This window comes from Ambystoma mexicanum, chromosome 2q (genome assembly GCF_040938575.1).
Source record: "Ambystoma mexicanum isolate Mex_15411 chromosome 2q, UKY_AmexF1_1, whole genome shotgun sequence".
NCBI classification, from domain to species: domain Eukaryota; kingdom Metazoa; phylum Chordata; class Amphibia; order Caudata; family Ambystomatidae; genus Ambystoma; species Ambystoma mexicanum.
This window is the reverse complement of record NC_090924.1, coordinates 1,283,577,344-1,283,594,119: the sequence shown is the minus strand read 5'-3', so window position 1 is coordinate 1,283,594,119 and position 16,776 is coordinate 1,283,577,344. Positions and strand designations below refer to the sequence as shown.

Genomic DNA, 16,776 nt, shown 5'->3' with positions numbered 1-16,776 from the left:
TGACCAGCAGGTCTGGACAACATTAATCAAGTCAATACACAATGCTTTATTACCTCAGGTGCAGGTTTACGAATATCCAGCAGAGCTAAAAGCTGAATGTAACACATTCTTAAAACTGTCCTGGTCCTGTATGCTTTCTTTAGTATTAATGTCTCTCTTTTTAGGCCAGAGCTCTTCCAGCAACATGCAGAGAAACGTTAGTATCAGTCATCATGGTAAACACTTTAATTTTGTTGTCCATTTTGTAAAACTATTTGAACTGTCTCAGTAGGGGAAAGTTTCCAAATGTTGAATTTAATATTTTCATTTGTTTCCATTTTGCTTGTACGTTAATTTCGAATGGATTGTCTCCTCCCACGTATTCCTCATCTTTGATATATTCAAGTCTGTTTGCAGCTTGCTTCAGATTTCTTTTTTTATAGGGTCGTGCAGCGTCGAGTCATGGCCATCAACGGCCTCCGTAGCGTCCTCTGCCCTGATGTTGACGCTTGTTTATGAAGCATGCGCGGTGACCATTATTTCAGTTCTGTTTTTTCTGCATGCTATCATGCTTGGAAGTGATCACCTCAGGGAAATTTCAGATAGGTTTCACCTCGGAACAAAGTAATTTCGACATCTACTCGACATGTCCTCAACACCGAAGATAGGATTCAAGTGGTATGCTGACTGTGGGGCAAAAATGTCCATTACAGACCTGCACTGTCTTTCTATGGTGTCTGGGGATAGGCCACAAGTGGACGAACTCGTGCCAGTCCATGATAGTCAAGACCTTGCAGGAAAGGAAGGGGAATCTGGTAAGCCCTCTCCCAAATCTCCCTCGATTACCCTGTCCTAAAGAAAATCATCCTCTGACTCGAGGGGAGGTGGGTGACTGTCGCCACATTATCTTTTGTTTCATTTATTGTTTTTATTCTACTGCTACCAGCATTTCTTTCCTTGTAGACCGCTATTCGGTTTGCAAGTTGCCTGGCTTCCTAGTTACACTTCCCCGGGACGTGCATGCTTTTGCGGTCTGTCCTTGCTTTCTATGAGCAGTGGGCGGGGTGAGGCATCTCAGGAGTCTTAGTTAACTACAGTGCTTGTGCCGGCATGATGCAGGTACGGCTATTGGCATAGCACTTTTACTAAACTGTGTATTTTATTTAGTTTCAGTTAATTTCCTCTCAGCTCGAGCAGGTGGGGCTCCTGGGCTCCACGTTGTCTTTTGTTTCATTTATTGCTTTTATTTTACTGCTACCTGCATTTCTTTCCTTGTAGACCGCTCCTCGGTCTGAAAGTTGCCTGGCTTCCTAGTTACACTTCCACCGGGACATGATGCGCATTTGCGGTCTGGCCTTGCTCTCTCGGAGCAGTGGGCGGGGTGAGGCTAGGTCGATAACATGTGTAGGCATATATCTCCTACCACACGGAAGTGCAGCGGGCAAAGGCCTTGCGCGCTGAAGTTGTGCCAAATTGAAGCATGTATGTGCTCGTCTGGGCCACGGGAGGGCCGTGAGGGGGTGATACTGCGGTGCATAGGGCACCAAAGCTTTTACCATCACAAGATCAACTTATTGATCTTGCCCCTAGAGACACAGGATAGCTAGTGGACTTTTCAAAGGGCAAGCCGTGGGAGACTACTGCCTTCCCCGGACTGCCTCAGATGTATTTTGTTGAACACTAGGTTGTTGGTCGTTCATTCACAGGCATGTTATCACTTGCTAAGAGACCACGGGCCGGACCTAGTTTGCTTTACGGAAACATGGTTATGCAATCATTCTGGCCCTGCAGGTACACACCACCGAATTACTGCGTTCTTCGGATTGATCGCCCCTCTCAACATATAGGTGGGGGGTTTGCCGTGGTTTTATAAATCTCATCATTTGGTGAGCATGGTCTTGTGTGACCATGAGGCAAAAATGGAGGCTCTGTTGGTCTGTGTACAGGTTACCTCCAACTTCTCCTGTCATGTACTGGTTGTCTTTCGTCCCCCTTCAAATGATGCTGCTTTCTGTGATGCTTTCACAAATTTACTGGCGGATTTGAGGCTGCATTATGCAGTAAAATAATTTGGTTGAGTGGGCTTGAACCTAAAAGTTAATTGCGTTACCAATCAGTGCATCTCTCATTTTATACTTAGGATGGAAGATTTGGATTGATCTCAGCTTGTAACTGGTCCTGCTCACTGTTGCAGCAATACCCTTGACTTGATTTTTGCTGTTTTGTGACGGTCTGTCCCACTTTTCGCCTTGACTGGACACTTTATGCTTCCATTTAGCCTTAAAACTCAAGTCCCACAGTCCGGGGGTTACAGGCCATCAGTATTGAAGCGCTGTTGGAGACCTGTTGACACTGCGGTAGTTAGTCAGGAGATAGTAAAGTGATGCCTTGGCGTCTCAGAGCTATACCTGGTTACTCTTTAGGAATTTCTACCACCACAGCTGACCTCCTTGCACCTGTTAAATGGATTAGGCAGCGGACTCAGCCTTCTGAACCTTGGTTTGACGCTACCCTGAAACACCTACATCTGGAAAAGCGACAGGCAGAACGTAAATGGGGAAATGGCTATAGCGAGCCAGACCAAATGTTTTTACGGTGGGCAACGCGTGCCTTTCATAAATCTGTGGTAGCTGCTAAAAGTAAATATTATTCTGGGAAAGTGGAGGCGGCCCTGAATCAGCCAAAGGAATTGTTTGGGCTCTTGCGGTCGCAGTCTTCCGCTGCAGTTGTGCACACTGATGTCACATTTTCCCAGGAGCTATGTGACTCTCTTTCTAAGTACTTTATAGAAAAAATTGCTACTATTCGGTATGCCATTTCACTTTCAGATTTGGGTACGACTGCGGCACCCTCTGCCATCACAGTATACCCCCCAGGGAACAATGGGCCTTGTTCCCACGGTTTTCAGTTGAGGACTTCAGTAAAGAAACTCTTGGGTTATAGCCTGCTCCTGCATTAGATCCCATCCCCTTAACTACCTTGAAGGAGATTTTGCCGGAGATCGCTCCGCTCCTTACCCAGGCAATTAATCACTCACGCCAATTGGGGATTATTCCTGCTCACCTGAAGCGTGCTCTGGTGACGCTGCTGCTAAAGAAGCCCTAATTGGATCCATCCTGTCCATCTAATTTTCCTCCTATCTCCCTCCTTCATTTCTTGATGAAACTTCTGGAATCTCTAGTGTCACCTCTGTTGGGTTCTTTTCTGGAAAATGCCTCTCTTTCTTTGACCGCTTTCAATCCGGTTTCAATCTGGGGTACCGAATGTGTGCTGGTCTCGGTGGTCGATGACTTAGCTCGTTTTTCAGATCAGGGTTGGTTGGGTGCACTGTTGTTTTATATCAATCAGCCGCTGTCAAATCATCTCACTCTTTTGGCCCGGCTTGCGGAAGCAGGAATCACTGGGCCGGTGCTTTCTTGGTTCTCTTTTCTTGAGGGATGTACTCAGACCCTCTCTCTCCCACCCTTTTGTTTGGTTCCTGTCTCTTTGTCTTGTGGGGTCTGTGAGAAACCTGAGGGTATTCTACCAAGTAGACTTCGAGAATCCCTTATTCAGGTGGCTAGGGAAGGGTCTGCCCTCTCAGATCCCAACCCTGGGGGTGTTCGAGCGAGGTGAGTTACTGTATTATACAGAAGAAGGTAAGGAGGACTGGGTTCCTGAGGCTTTTGTAGGCTGTACCACGTCTGCCTCATGCCTCCCATTGAAGCTCGCTTGCCCAAATCCATCGACCCCTCTGTATATAACAAATCCCCTAGGATCCCAAACCCTGTTGCATTCATAAACTATCTATCCCAGAATCCCTGTTTTCCTGTTTCCTACCTGAATACTCCCAATCATTCTTCTCCACGTCTCTCTGATAATTCATTCCCGAACACCCAGTCTACTTTGACAAAACACTGCCGTTCCCACAATCCCCCCCGTTAATTTCATGATAATAATCCCAGTCATTCCCTTTTGTTTCACAAACCCTACCAATATCGTCCTTCTGAGTTTACCAACCCCCTAGTTCGAGGGTTATAATTCCATATAACACCTCTTCCCCATCCTACCCTGTAAGATACTTAGCAACTCTACCCCACCCCCTTTTTCGAAACACAAACACTTTCCCATTCCGTGAAAAAAAATTGACTAACAGAGCCGTTTACCTGACATGTCCCAACACAAGGGTCCAGCAAAGTGAGCCAATTGAGCAGAACCACACACACACCTGACTGCCCTTTCCTTTCTCCACAGGGATAAAAGGTGGAGCACGAGAGCACATTACGAACAAGGCAAACTGCACGACGAGACAGCTATCCCGGGGCAGCAGTTCAAGAGGAGGAGGAAGGCGGCGAGACCCAAAGGGGTGACAAAGAGAGAAGCGACCTTGCCCTTTCCGACCCGGACCTACCAAAACCTCAGTGCAAGGAATTGTAAGAATGCGAACAATAGCCAGTGTGTGTTGCAGCAGATGTCATCTGTACATATAGCACGCCTACAATGATAATCGGAACAGGGAGCAACACTTGCTACCGCGGTACCGTCCTTGACTCCAGAGACAAGAAAAGCCAAGCAGTTCATCACAGGCAGTGAGTCGAGGGGAGAACCGATTAGAAACCGAACTGTGTTGAACAAGAGTTGCAAAACGGCAAATTAGGGGAAGTTCAAAGAAATGTTAACATTAAGGGAAAAGCAGCTGCGGAGGGGTCCGGCACCGCGTGGGTGCTCATTTGAGAGATTCTGGTTGATCCAACGTTTGTCGAAAGTACCGATACCAGAAGGCCCTAGGAGAGTCGCAAGGTGAAGGTCAAAGTGGCAATACAGGGGTCTAGCAAAACCCCCTGTACAGTCAAAAGTCTTTGACCTGCAGGTAATTGGAAAGCTAAGGAAGATGAATCCTGCATAGTGAGAAAAGAGAAAGAACTGTGAGACTGACAAGAGTTGGCAAGAGTGAACCTGACTGAGGGATGGCGATAGAACAGGGTCTGAAGTCCCAATGAACAGTTTGTTGACACGAGTGATCCCGACAGAGGGATGTCCACAGTGAACTGTTTAAAAAGCCATTAAGACTTGTGAATGCGAAAAGTAAAATTGTTTTATTTTTTATTTTTATTTATTTATATAGCGCCACAGCCCACCGGCATCAGGGCGCGTTACAAAAAGACCATGACGACAGAGTATACACGGGACAGCATGGCAAGGTACAACCTATCAAGTTGCTAGGGTCAGAATCATGTTTCGATTATTTGCATAACAGGGTTTTCAGTTGTTTTCTAAAGTGTAGGTAATTTGACTCTAATCTTAGTTGGGTTTTAAATTCATTCCATTTAGCTGCTGCTTTAATGTGAAAAGCCCAACCAAGTCCATTTGCTTTTTTTGATGGCATCGCTTTCACTAGTACTTTCAGTTTTTGACCTTGAGGTACGGATTGGTGCGTAAAGAGTGATTTGTTTTTTCAAGTAATCAGGGGCGGATCCAAATAGGCAGTGGTGGACAAAGAACATGGATTTGAAGATAATGCGGTCTTCCAGGGCCAACCAGTGGAGGGACTTTTTCTCTTCAGTGATGTGTTCCCTTCTTGAATTTCCAGTGATTGTCCTGACCGCATTATTCTGAATGACCTGACATTGTTTGATGCATGTACTGCTAGCCCCCATCAGCAATGAATTCCCATAGTTCAATCTGGATACGATCGTGCCTCTGGCAATGATGGCACTGTTTTGTTTACTCAGCAGAGGCCTGATTCGTCTGAGTAGTCTCTGATGGTATTGGCATGATTGTTTGAGGTGTGTAACATGAGCGTCGGCTCCCAAGGATGCTTGTTGGTAAACGCCAAGTGTCTTCACCTTGTCGGAGACTTTTTATCTGAGTCTTTGATTTTGAAAGTCACCTAGGCGATGTCTAATTTAGTCCTAGCCTGAGGAGATCCAAAGACCATGAGCTCAGTCTTACTTCCATTGAGGCGCATCCAGTGGATCTTCATCAAGGCCTCAATGGAGTTGTATATATCGGCAAGGTGGTTGTTGTCAGTGGTGTGGCAACCACTTAGTTCAAAGACTAATTGCATGTCATCTGCAAAGTTTGTAACAAAGCCTCCTAGATTGGTAAGTAGGGTACAGAGACAGCGAAAGTAGAGATTGAATAAGAGGGGTGATAAACGAGCCCCTTGTGGCACGCCACAGTCAACATGTCGGGGGCGAAGCAGTAATCGCCCCATTGAGTCTTGGAGCTCCTATCCTCTAGAAAGGAGGAAATCCATTCAACGGCTTCTTGGGAGCAATTGCCAAATCTGTCTAGGGCCTCTCGGAGCTTCTGGTGGTCAAGCAAATCGAATGCTGCCGAGAGGTCCAATAGGATCAGCATGCCAGACTTTCCCTCATCCATTATACTGAGCATTTTGGTCTTTAGGTCAAACAAGCTGACTCCATTCCATGAGCTCCATGAGCTCCCCTGAAGCCTGATCGTTGGGTATGTAGATTATCTTTATCTACATATTCCTTTAATTGACCAGTAGCAATCTTATCCAATATTTTCAGTAGAAAGTTGCAATTCATGATCGGATGAAGATTGGTGGGATAACGTTGATCTAGACCTGGTTTTTTGGCTAAGGGTGTTAGAGTGACAGTTTTAATTAATGTGGGCACCTTGTGATCTCTAAATGACACATTTACCATTCTACAGAGGAAATGGGCGAATGTCTCAGCATTGTCCAAAATTAGTTTTGGGGCCAGATTGTTTTCAGTGCAAGATGTGCCTCGAATGGAGGGTAGGACTATGTTCATTTCATCCAATGAGACGAGTGGATATCACAGCCATAGTGAACCTGATGGAGGGAGGCTGACATTCGAGAGGGGTCTGAGCCCGGAATGGGGATCCAAGGGTGAAAAGCAGTCACCCAAAGATTTGTGAATGTAAAAGCAGAAAGCGTGTGAATGAGAGCCGTAGTGAACCTGACAGACGGAGGCTGCTATTCGAGAAGGGTCTGAGCCCTGAAGGAAGGGATCCAGGGGTGAAAGGCTAACACCCACCGACACGTGAAGGTAACAGACCAAGTTATGTGAATACAAGCCATAGTGAACGCAACAGAGGGAGGCTGAGATTCGAGAGGTATCGTAGCACGGAAGAGGGTGACCCAGGGGTGAAGAATTATCACCCCAAACACAATCAGAAAGGAACTTTAGTTCGTTATTTTGAATGTACCAGGCCCTCGGAAGCAAGATATTGAATCACCGAAGGTCCTGATATCACTAGAAACTTTTTGGTGGATCTGAGCCCGGTAGAGGGAGATCCAGTGGTGAAAAGTCATCACCCGACGTACATTTGGAAAGGAACCTTGTGTTTGTTATTTTGAACACATCGGGTCCTCGGCGGCAAGAGACTTTTCGCAGAAAGAGACTTAACCACCGAAGGTCCTGATAGCTGAAAACAGAACTGTAGTCTCTTGCTGGGAAAGCTTGAGTGTGTGCTGTGCTCAGGAGTCCCGCCATGTCCCATGCTCAAAACGTGGGGAAGGGAGACCCCAGGCTACCATCATTTGTGAACATTTCTTTCTTTCTTGTGAATCCTATGCCACACTCCTTTTGTATTTAGCTGTAAGGATTGGCAATCGTTTTTTTTTAGTATAGGCCCCTTTTATTTGACTAGACGCTAGGGAATTGGGTAATTTGACTTAAAATATTTTACCGTATGGCCTAGTTGACCGAATTTAGGTTGTACGAAATTATCGTACAACCAGAAATTCAGTCAACTAAGCCATATGGTACCATTATAGCGAACAAGGTGAATGGGGGATGTGGGGGTTATCCCCGCTCACCTTGCTCGCTCTATAATGGGAACAGGGGTTGCGGAGGACCCTGCAGCGTCGGTTCTAACCTACGTTGCAGGGACAGAACTGATGCTGCAGGGCCAGATGGAAAGCAGACACTGAAAGGTAGTGGGGGAGAGTGGGAATGTATTGGGGTTTCGGGATGGGGCATGGATTAGTTGATTTCGGCCGCTGCAAATTGGGTTTGCGACAAAATTGACTACGGTCAATTCCGCCACGAACAATTATGCCCCGGTCAAATCATACCAATCCTCCACTGGACTGTCTTATTATTATTTGAATGTCTTCGCTGGCTCCCATTTTAGATTTAGATTAGGCCTTTTTTCAACCTACTTATATAGTTTAATAAACACCCTTGAACTGTGATCACTTGGGTCTGTCTTTTTTGTTGACATTAGGAGTTCCTTACAGGTCCCCCAGGGTTTGGATTTGTCCTCAACGCCCAGCTGTTAAGCTCATCCACTCCCACGGCCTGAGGTGCTACTCCTACGCTGATGATATGCAAATAATGGTGTGACTCGATCAGGCGCACCCGGAACCTGCCTCTCAGCTGAGGAGCTGCCTCGAGGACGTGGGGAGGTGGATAGGCCAAAACTGTCTTAAGCTGAATGGGGATAAAATCGAGACCCTGGTGGTGGGTTCTTCCTCTGCTGCTGCACTTTGGTCTCTCTCTTTCTGGCCTAGTTCTTTTTGGGTTTGCCCCAGCCCAGTGCTGGTAGTAAAAAATCCTCCTCCCTATCACTGGATATGCAAGTTGTAGCAGTCTGTAAGTCAGGCCACTTCAAACTGAGGATCCTGCGGAGGGTTTTACCTCCCCAGTTCCATGCACCAGTGATGGCAGCATTGGTTCTGAGTACAATTGATTATTGTAACTCTTTGTATCTGACTCAACCTCTGTATCTAATTCATCGTCTGCAAACTCTTTGAGGCTTGTGGTTGGTGTCACCAACCGCACACCTATGTCTCTTGTACTGCGCCAGTTGCACTGGTTACCAGTACTAAAAAGGGTCCAGTTTAAAGCCCTGCGTATTGGGCACAGGGCCTTCTATGCTTCTGGCCCGAAGTACCTAAGTGACAAATTCTGCCCTTAGGGCTGAATTTTCGTTCCATGGGTGCGCCTCTCCCGGGTTGGAGGGCGGGCCTTTTCAGTGGCTGCTGCTGAGCTATGCAACGGGCTGCCACTCTCCCTTCGGTGATTCCTGGATCATTTCCCCTTCTGTAGGCAGCTGAAGACCTATCTCTTTCAATAAAGTGTCCCATTTCTTAAAAATGGTACTACTGTTGGTGGTCTCTGTATCAGCGCCATGGTGTCTTTGGCGAACAAGCGCTTTATAAATTAATCATCATCAAGGGATGTTTTCCTGGAGAAAAAGTGCCTTGAACACCGAAAATGCTCAAGTTCGAGGTCACAACGTTCATCGTCGTCTCACAAAAAGAGTAAGAAGCGACTCCATAGATCCGCGTTGTTCTTCCTCCTCTCCCGATAGTGTCTTTCCCTAAAAAATCTTCGACTCCTGCAGAATGGGAAGATTTCCGCCTGAAAGTGCTAGACATTTTTCCGTCTCTCTCAAGAACTCTGGTAAATTAAGCTACCCTGCAGAGTCTAAAAAGACCAGTAGGGGGAGTCTCATGTGTACACTTCCCACGTTTCTAAGAGCCTGGGAAGAGAGGCTCCTTGACACAGGTCGAAGGAGTCTTTTCCGACACATAAGAAGAAACCGCCATGTTCATCCTTGAAGGAAAAGGATTCCGGGCCTTCATCTCCGGTCTCGAAACTTTCTTCAAAGCTGTCGAAACAGTTAGAGTACTTCACCTGAACCATCGAGGCATATAGTCAAGTTGAGGCCGTCGAAGCTTTTGAAGCAGTCGACTCATTCACTGACCGCTTCTTTGAAGTTGTCCCTTGGTGCCCTTGACACCATCGGGGCATTCTGTGCTTTCAAAGCCTATAAAACCTCCTGACTCAATAAAGTCTTACAATCCTTTACCCAGACCCGATTTCTTTAGGTCTATGGGTTCCATCTTTGAGGACGAGAAAGAGGAAAAAGACCAAGCTCCATTTGGTTATGAATTTGGAAAACCCATTGCCCAGAGGAGCTTATATCTCAAGAGTCTAAAATGCAAAATCTGGTAGATGATTGGCTGGAAGTTTCCGAAGAGAGGTGCATTGGCAATGTCATATTTAATGTGCTGGAATGCCTGATCGGACTGATCTGACCAAATGAATTCAACCCCCTTCTACAGTAGAGCTCCTAACTGGTCTGGATTGTTTTGCAAAGTCCTTGACAAACCTATGGTTTTATATAGCCAACCCCAAGAATGTGCACTATTGATCTTTAACAGCGGGTGGAGGAGCTAGCAAAATTGCATTGCTCATCCCTTATCTGGGTTGTAAGGCCCCCCCCCTGCTGTGATCTTATGCCCCGGATATTCCGTGTCTTTCACCCCCAACTCGCACTTGTTGCTTTGAATGCTGTCTCCAGCTACAGGTCCAGTACTTGTTTGAGTGCTTGATCATGCTCGTAGACTGTCCCCATATATGCTAGGACATAATCCTGAAACAACACAGCGTTTGTTGTACCTTCTGCCACTTTGTTCATAGTTCTTTGTAAAAACTGCTGCAGATAAAGTGAGGCCAAAAGGCATGCGACAGAATTTGTAAGCCTCTAGCAGGGTAATATATGAACTTAATTGCTTACATTGCACAGTGTCTTACTTGATACACGGATGCCAAAGCATCACACTAAACAGTTTGGCTTTGCCCAGAGTAGCTCGTGTCTCTTATTTAAGGTAATGGGTGTCTGTCTACTGTGAATAGCCAGGAATGAGACGCGGACACAGAATACTCATGTGTTTGGTTATAAACTTTTACTAAATGATAAAGGGGTTTGAAAATGCTTCAGTATCCCTAATCTAGGAGTTGTTTCCTTCCCTACCTCAACCAAAATGAATGGGTCTGTCCTTTGAGTGAAGATGTCCAAATGAAATATATGTCCTTTGTCCAAAATTCTATCCTGGCCGTCAAACTCTAAAACTAACTCTAAGGGACGAATTATATTGTCTCTGATTCTCAAAGTGCACAAATGTTCAAATCCAACACAAAAGTATGAATCCAACCAAAAAGATCCAAGTGGACAATGCTCAAAGTTGCAGGGAATGGCTCCCTTCCCTAGTTTCCTTTTCTCCAAAACAAGTTAAAAAAAAAAAAGCATAACCAAGTTCTTGTTACCCAAGAGGATAGCTCCCTCCTCTTGGTGGGTTCACTGTTCCTGAGGAAATGGTACCCTTCCCCAGGTTTCTCTTCACATTCACATTCAATGCAGTTTAAAATCCTAAGAGCATATGTCTTTCTTGGGATTCTCTTTTCGTTGTATTACAATGTGGATGCGGGACCCAGACTTGCACATCACCAGGCTCTTTTCCACATTTACAACAATTCTCAATCTTAAGGGCATGGATCTTCCTTGTGATTCTCTTCTTACGGTAGTTTATCACACACACTAGCTTTGCCTGGTATACTCTCCTGGCAGGACTTCTATTCCATTTTGTTCAAAATTGTATGTTTGGTAACTTTAATATAATCATTTAGCTTTTTTCCAAATACTTGGCATATTTTTCTCCCATTTTTCAACACGTAATGTCTATCTAGTTTCCTTTCTTGGTATCTCCCAGGTTCGTACTGATGGTCCCAGACCCTTTTCGTAATCTAGCTCGACAGTGCTTCGCCGTCCCATCCTTTTCCCTTGGCTCACCAGTTCGCCTCTTGTGCTTTCTCAGCGTTCCCAACTCCAAGTTGGATGTTTCTCCGGCTCCCGCATCTCTTTGCTGTCCTTGTCGTCACCTCCAGTAGGTACTCGCGCTTCTGTCGGCTTGCAGTGTTCAGGAAGCACAACTTGGTTCTTCGCGCATCATTCCATTTCTGCAGATCCTCCATATGAGTCGCTCACCGAACTGCCCTCTCGCTCACTGTAGCTGCTTGGACTTCTGCTTTGCCGCCGGTACCTAGCTCTGTCCTGGGCTGGAGAACTCCATACTCCTCTTCACAGCATGGTTTTAAACCGTGTCGGGCCAATCGAATTTCCTGAGCGACTAGTCTGCTGATAATGGTTCTCATTAAGAGTAATTATTGCTCTTTGTCTCCGTTATTGTCATACTGTTCCTTATGTGATTATTGGGAAGCTGATTGTGATGCTGAAAATGCCTTTTGGAGGGATAGGGCCTCCTAGTCCTTGTCCTACCACTTCTGAGTGTTTTTCCTTTTTTTCTGCCACTGAGGTCCAGCCTGGACCTCTGGCAGTGCAGCCCTTCATATTTTCCTTTTGGTGAACCCCACCCATGGGATACCCTTATGGTACCCATAGGTGGGGGTACACCCTTGTACCCCTTATGTGTGTTTTTGGGCAACTGAATGTTATCCACAGAGCAGGTTATGGGCTGGTGGCAGCTACATGCTGACTTGGCAGTGGCTCTGAGTGTCCTCCATTTTTGGGACACCTAGGCCCTGTCATAGGAATCAATGGATTACTTAAAGGTAAAATGGCCACTGTAGCCTCTTGGTTTCTATTGCCTTTACATCTTGTTTCCCAAAGTCCTGGGAGGCACCTACTCTGTCCCTTTCTTCCTGACTGGCTTTTGGGTGGAAAGACAATAAATGGCTCTGGGGTTGCCTCCTATCACACTGACTGGAGCCTTCCCAGGAGCTGTGTGTTGTGGGTACACCCTTGGGGTAGGACCTGTATGAATGGAGTCTGACGTGAACTCATATTCTGTGTTATGGGTGTCTGGTTTTGGTTGTATGACACAATGCCTGAGATAGCCCTGACTGAAACGGGAGTAAATGCAGTGTAGTATGCTGAAAGGCTGGGTGCTTACTTCAATCCACATTCTTCACAAGTGGTTGAGGGGAGAGTATTATAATATGCCATCAAGGCATGAGAAAGGAAGGAAGGGAACATCCCTAAAAGGTAATGGGGAGGTATGTCACTTCCTGCAATGATATTGTCATCCCCCTGAGGGTCACCTCCCCCATGTGGTCCTCCCTCATATAGCTGCCCCCAGGGTCAGGATAAGGTATTAGATGCCGTCCCATGGCTACATGAGAAGCTACCTCCGGTAAAGGATTGATGACCTCATCAGATTCATCACACTACCCAGATATTCTTGTTGAGATCTCTTGAGGTCAACATAAACTCAGTTTGCCCTTCACCTTGGCACCCAGACCACAGAAGAGTCCTTCCGATCTCGCAATGCCCTTAATAACACCTTTCTGCAGCATATCTAGCTTTCGCTTTAAGCCATCACGTATGCTGTGCAGAATTGTTCACAACTGGGATAGCACTTTTTATAGTTTTTATATCCTACTCCAAATCTCTCAATTCACCCAGTGTGTCTGTAAAAACCTCTGGGAACTCTTGGGTCTAGTTGTACAACGCTTCTTCCTCAATGGTTCTTGTGACAAGCCTCACGTCATACACAAAGAACTTTTTTGTTTTTCTAAGCCTAGAGCGGACAAACCTTTTTCAGCTAAAATAGTCTCCATGCCCATGTGCTCCATATTCTTGTCAGTAATCCTGGCAGGAAACTTGCCTAAAAGGTAAATGTTTACCTCTCCTTAGGCCATGGGGATAATGTCCACAGGTACTAATTTCTCCAGGTTGCGACCCGATTCTGAAACGAATGTCGTACGGGAAATAATAGTCCACAGCGATCCACTGCCAATCATCATAACTGTTTTCCTTCAATTTGGTAAAAATGAGATTGTGATGGTCCTGGTCCTCAATCCACCAACATTATTTAAAAAATGTCTGCCATTTTCTGATGGTTCCTTAATGAGCTTGATTGTTTTAGCTGAAGATCCTTGGTTCCCTTGATATTATAGAGTCACGCAAAATGTATTTATTTTAATTTATTGTGCGTTTGTTAGCTCTTATACAAGTAAATAGGATTTTCACAGAACTCATAGGGCAACAGGGAGGGAACATCGGATGGAAAACAATTAATACACTGGATGGTAAAGACAAACCTTCCATGCATTATGAGCATTCAGAGCGTGCAAATGCAGAGAGAGAGGAAGGGAAAGAGGGAGAGAGGGGTAGGTGCTGGATTGTCTGTGCCCGTGAGAGAGCAAAAGGGGTAAGTGTCCGGTGTTGGAAGTGCTGAGGAGCTTTCAGGTGTATAAATAAGGTAAGTGCAGGCCTACAGTGGCAAAGGCCAATGCTTGCCAAGGCAAGTGCAGTGGGCATACATAGGCTGAAGTGATTGGGTGTGGGAGGCCAGAGTCCCGAAGGACACATAAGGGCCCTGGTCACCAATCTCAGCACCTGTGGAATTAGCAGAGGAAGGAAGAAGGGAAGGAGGCAGAGTGGGGAGGAAAGTCTTGAGCAGCTTTCGGAATTTGCAGATCTGGCTCAAGACCAAGAGGGAGGGGGGCGTCTTTTCCATAAGAGGGAGCCAGCTGAGGAAAGCTATCGGCCACCGGCCATCTTTTTAGTGAAAGGCTTTGTTAGGGAGAATTCTCTTAAGGCTAATTTCCCAAACCTAGTGAGTCCCTCAGCAGCTTTGCTGGATTTTTGGGGTTTGTTTTTTTCTCCTGCTAAGAGTGAGACTTTTACTCCCACTCTTAGGCATGATTTTAGGTATGTCTCTGACTATTTGTGTGATTTTGGGGGGGTGCGGTCAAAATGTCAAATCAATAATTTCGAATGTATTAAATTAGAGAAAGAAAAGTCGAAAACAAATTGTTGAATATTTATTTTTTTATTTGATATGTTTTTTTGGGGTTTAGATAGTAAAATAAGGGTTATTCAAAAGAAAACGGGGGGTTGTGGGGGAATCCCCCCCTCAAAAAAATTCGACATTTTTTTACGACATTGATTCGACAATAATGCATTTGAAATTATTGATTTCGAAAATATGAGTATAAACCGATTTTGGGCTATGGGGTCTTTTACTCTATAGGGTATCATCTGTTTTTGTGTATGTGTTACACAGCACCCTCAGTGCAGTAACACAGGGGTGTCATAGTGACCCCCAAACATAGACTCCGTACCCTGGTACTGACTACTGTCTCCCAGGGCATGTAAAGTCACCATTGACTTTACTAGTCTTAAATTATGAACAGAATCAGTACAAACCATCATATTGTGGAAGTACTGGAAGGGGTTAATTATATTGCCCCTGGGTCTGTTTTCAAGGGGGCACTGTGCAGTCCCCCCTTGTCGAGTTTCTGGCTGGTGGCAGTGGTTACCACGCGAAATATTCCACCGGAATATTCTCTATGGGATTTTCCCATTGATTTTAAACGCACCACTTTTTGGTGCAATGTTAAAGATACCGCTGGTTTATTTATTTAATAAATCAGTGGTTGGGTCTTTTTGCCAGAACTCTTTTCTAAAATGGCATGTGTCTGTCTCTGTAACTCTGACCAAGGTCGAGCCCTTTGTTCCACTTTTTGGAGGGCTTCTCCACAGAATCCCTCCAAATGGTGCCACTCTGTCTGGGTTCCACAGGATGGGTGGGGAGGGGAATTGTCACCCTGGACTGCGTTGCCTTAGCAACTCAAGTCGCACTCTGTTCTGATTGGGCCAGTGGTGAGCCGCGTGGCTCACCACTTAGCATGTTTGAGTGACAGCTAGGCTGTTGAATGGGGGTTTTTCTGCATATAAGCAGGGCCTTTGGGACTGGAACTTCAGAAGTCACCACAGGACCTAAGAATCCGAAGAGGGAAGAAGCTGAGCCAACTGCAACGACGACACCACCGGTCGAGCCCTGCTGCAACGAACTCGCCACTTTCCCAACGACGAGAGAAGATCTTCTGCTGGACGAGTCTTCTTCCTCTGAGCTGGTGGGACCAACCAGTTCGCCCTTTCGCCTTCCAAAGAGGTCTCTTGGTCGAATCGCCCGTGCCAAGCACCCCGGCGGCCGGATAGCCAAGCTTCACCACTTTGACCGTGAATAAAGGAACACACCTTTTACCGACGAACTTCGCGGCTGGTTTCATCCCTGTGCAGTGCAACGACTCCTCGTTTCCTCCTTGACGAGATCCTCTCTTCCCCTGGTCGAAACAAAGAACTGCAACCACTGCCAGGAACAACCTCCACCGCTGGAGCTTCCTCTCTCTTTAAGGTACTGTGTCCTGCCTGGCCTCCCTTTCTTCGGTTTGCCCAAGTTGATCCTTAAATCCTTGGCTTTCCAACTGGGTTGGCCCCAGACCTTTTAACTTTACCTTCTTGAATCGCACCAACCTCTTCTGAACATTTTGCAAAGACTTTTAGTGCATTTTAAACCGTGTGATCTTGGGAACATTTCGCTTTGCTCCATTTAAAGTGGGCCTGGCCTATGAACTTTGGCTCTACAGTATATACTGCCTTTATTCCCTTGCTGAGAACTCCTGTTGACCTGTTTTATTTCTATGCTCTTCCTTTTTCCCCACCTTTTAACTGAACTATTGGAGTGCCATCAGGTTACACGCTCACATCTGTTTTAACAAATGGTGGGGTTTTAATTCTGACTTGTCTGATAGTTATCAAGGGAGGTGTGTATACTTTACCTGACTGTGTTTTAACTTGCTTTTGATTTAGAGTGCTAGTATATTGCCTAAAGTGTGTTTTAAATAAATAATTATATACTTTTTATACAAAGCTTTGGTCAGTATTGGTTTGCTCTACTGTGTTTTTAGCCCTATTGTGTATACTCTATATACTGCTTTACTCTTCTTGAGAGAAGTCTGACTGCTCAGCCACAGCTATCGGGTAAATCTGGGTGGTACAGACTGCTACCAATTGGGTTTACTGCTTACTCCTGTAGTTTTAATCTTTTTGCAGTGTTCCCCAAGGGAACACACAGAGTTGGTACCAAAGGAGCGTAGAGGTCTAGAGGGAGAATATTTAGTAAGAGCAAGTTGCAGATAGCTTGGTCACCGGCCTCAGACGGTATCCGGTCATTATGTCAAACATTTTTTTTCGACATACAAATATGTCGAATCAAAAGTGCCA

The 16,776-nt window shown here is 45.7% G+C and overlaps 1 protein-coding gene across 2 annotated transcripts in view; it reads left to right on the top strand.

Moving 5' to 3' along the window:
- Positions 1-16,776, top strand: part of TOPBP1 (DNA topoisomerase II binding protein 1) — a 1,370,800-nt gene that overhangs the window by 493,087 nt on the left and 860,937 nt on the right. The gene's annotated exons all lie outside the window — the stretch shown is intronic.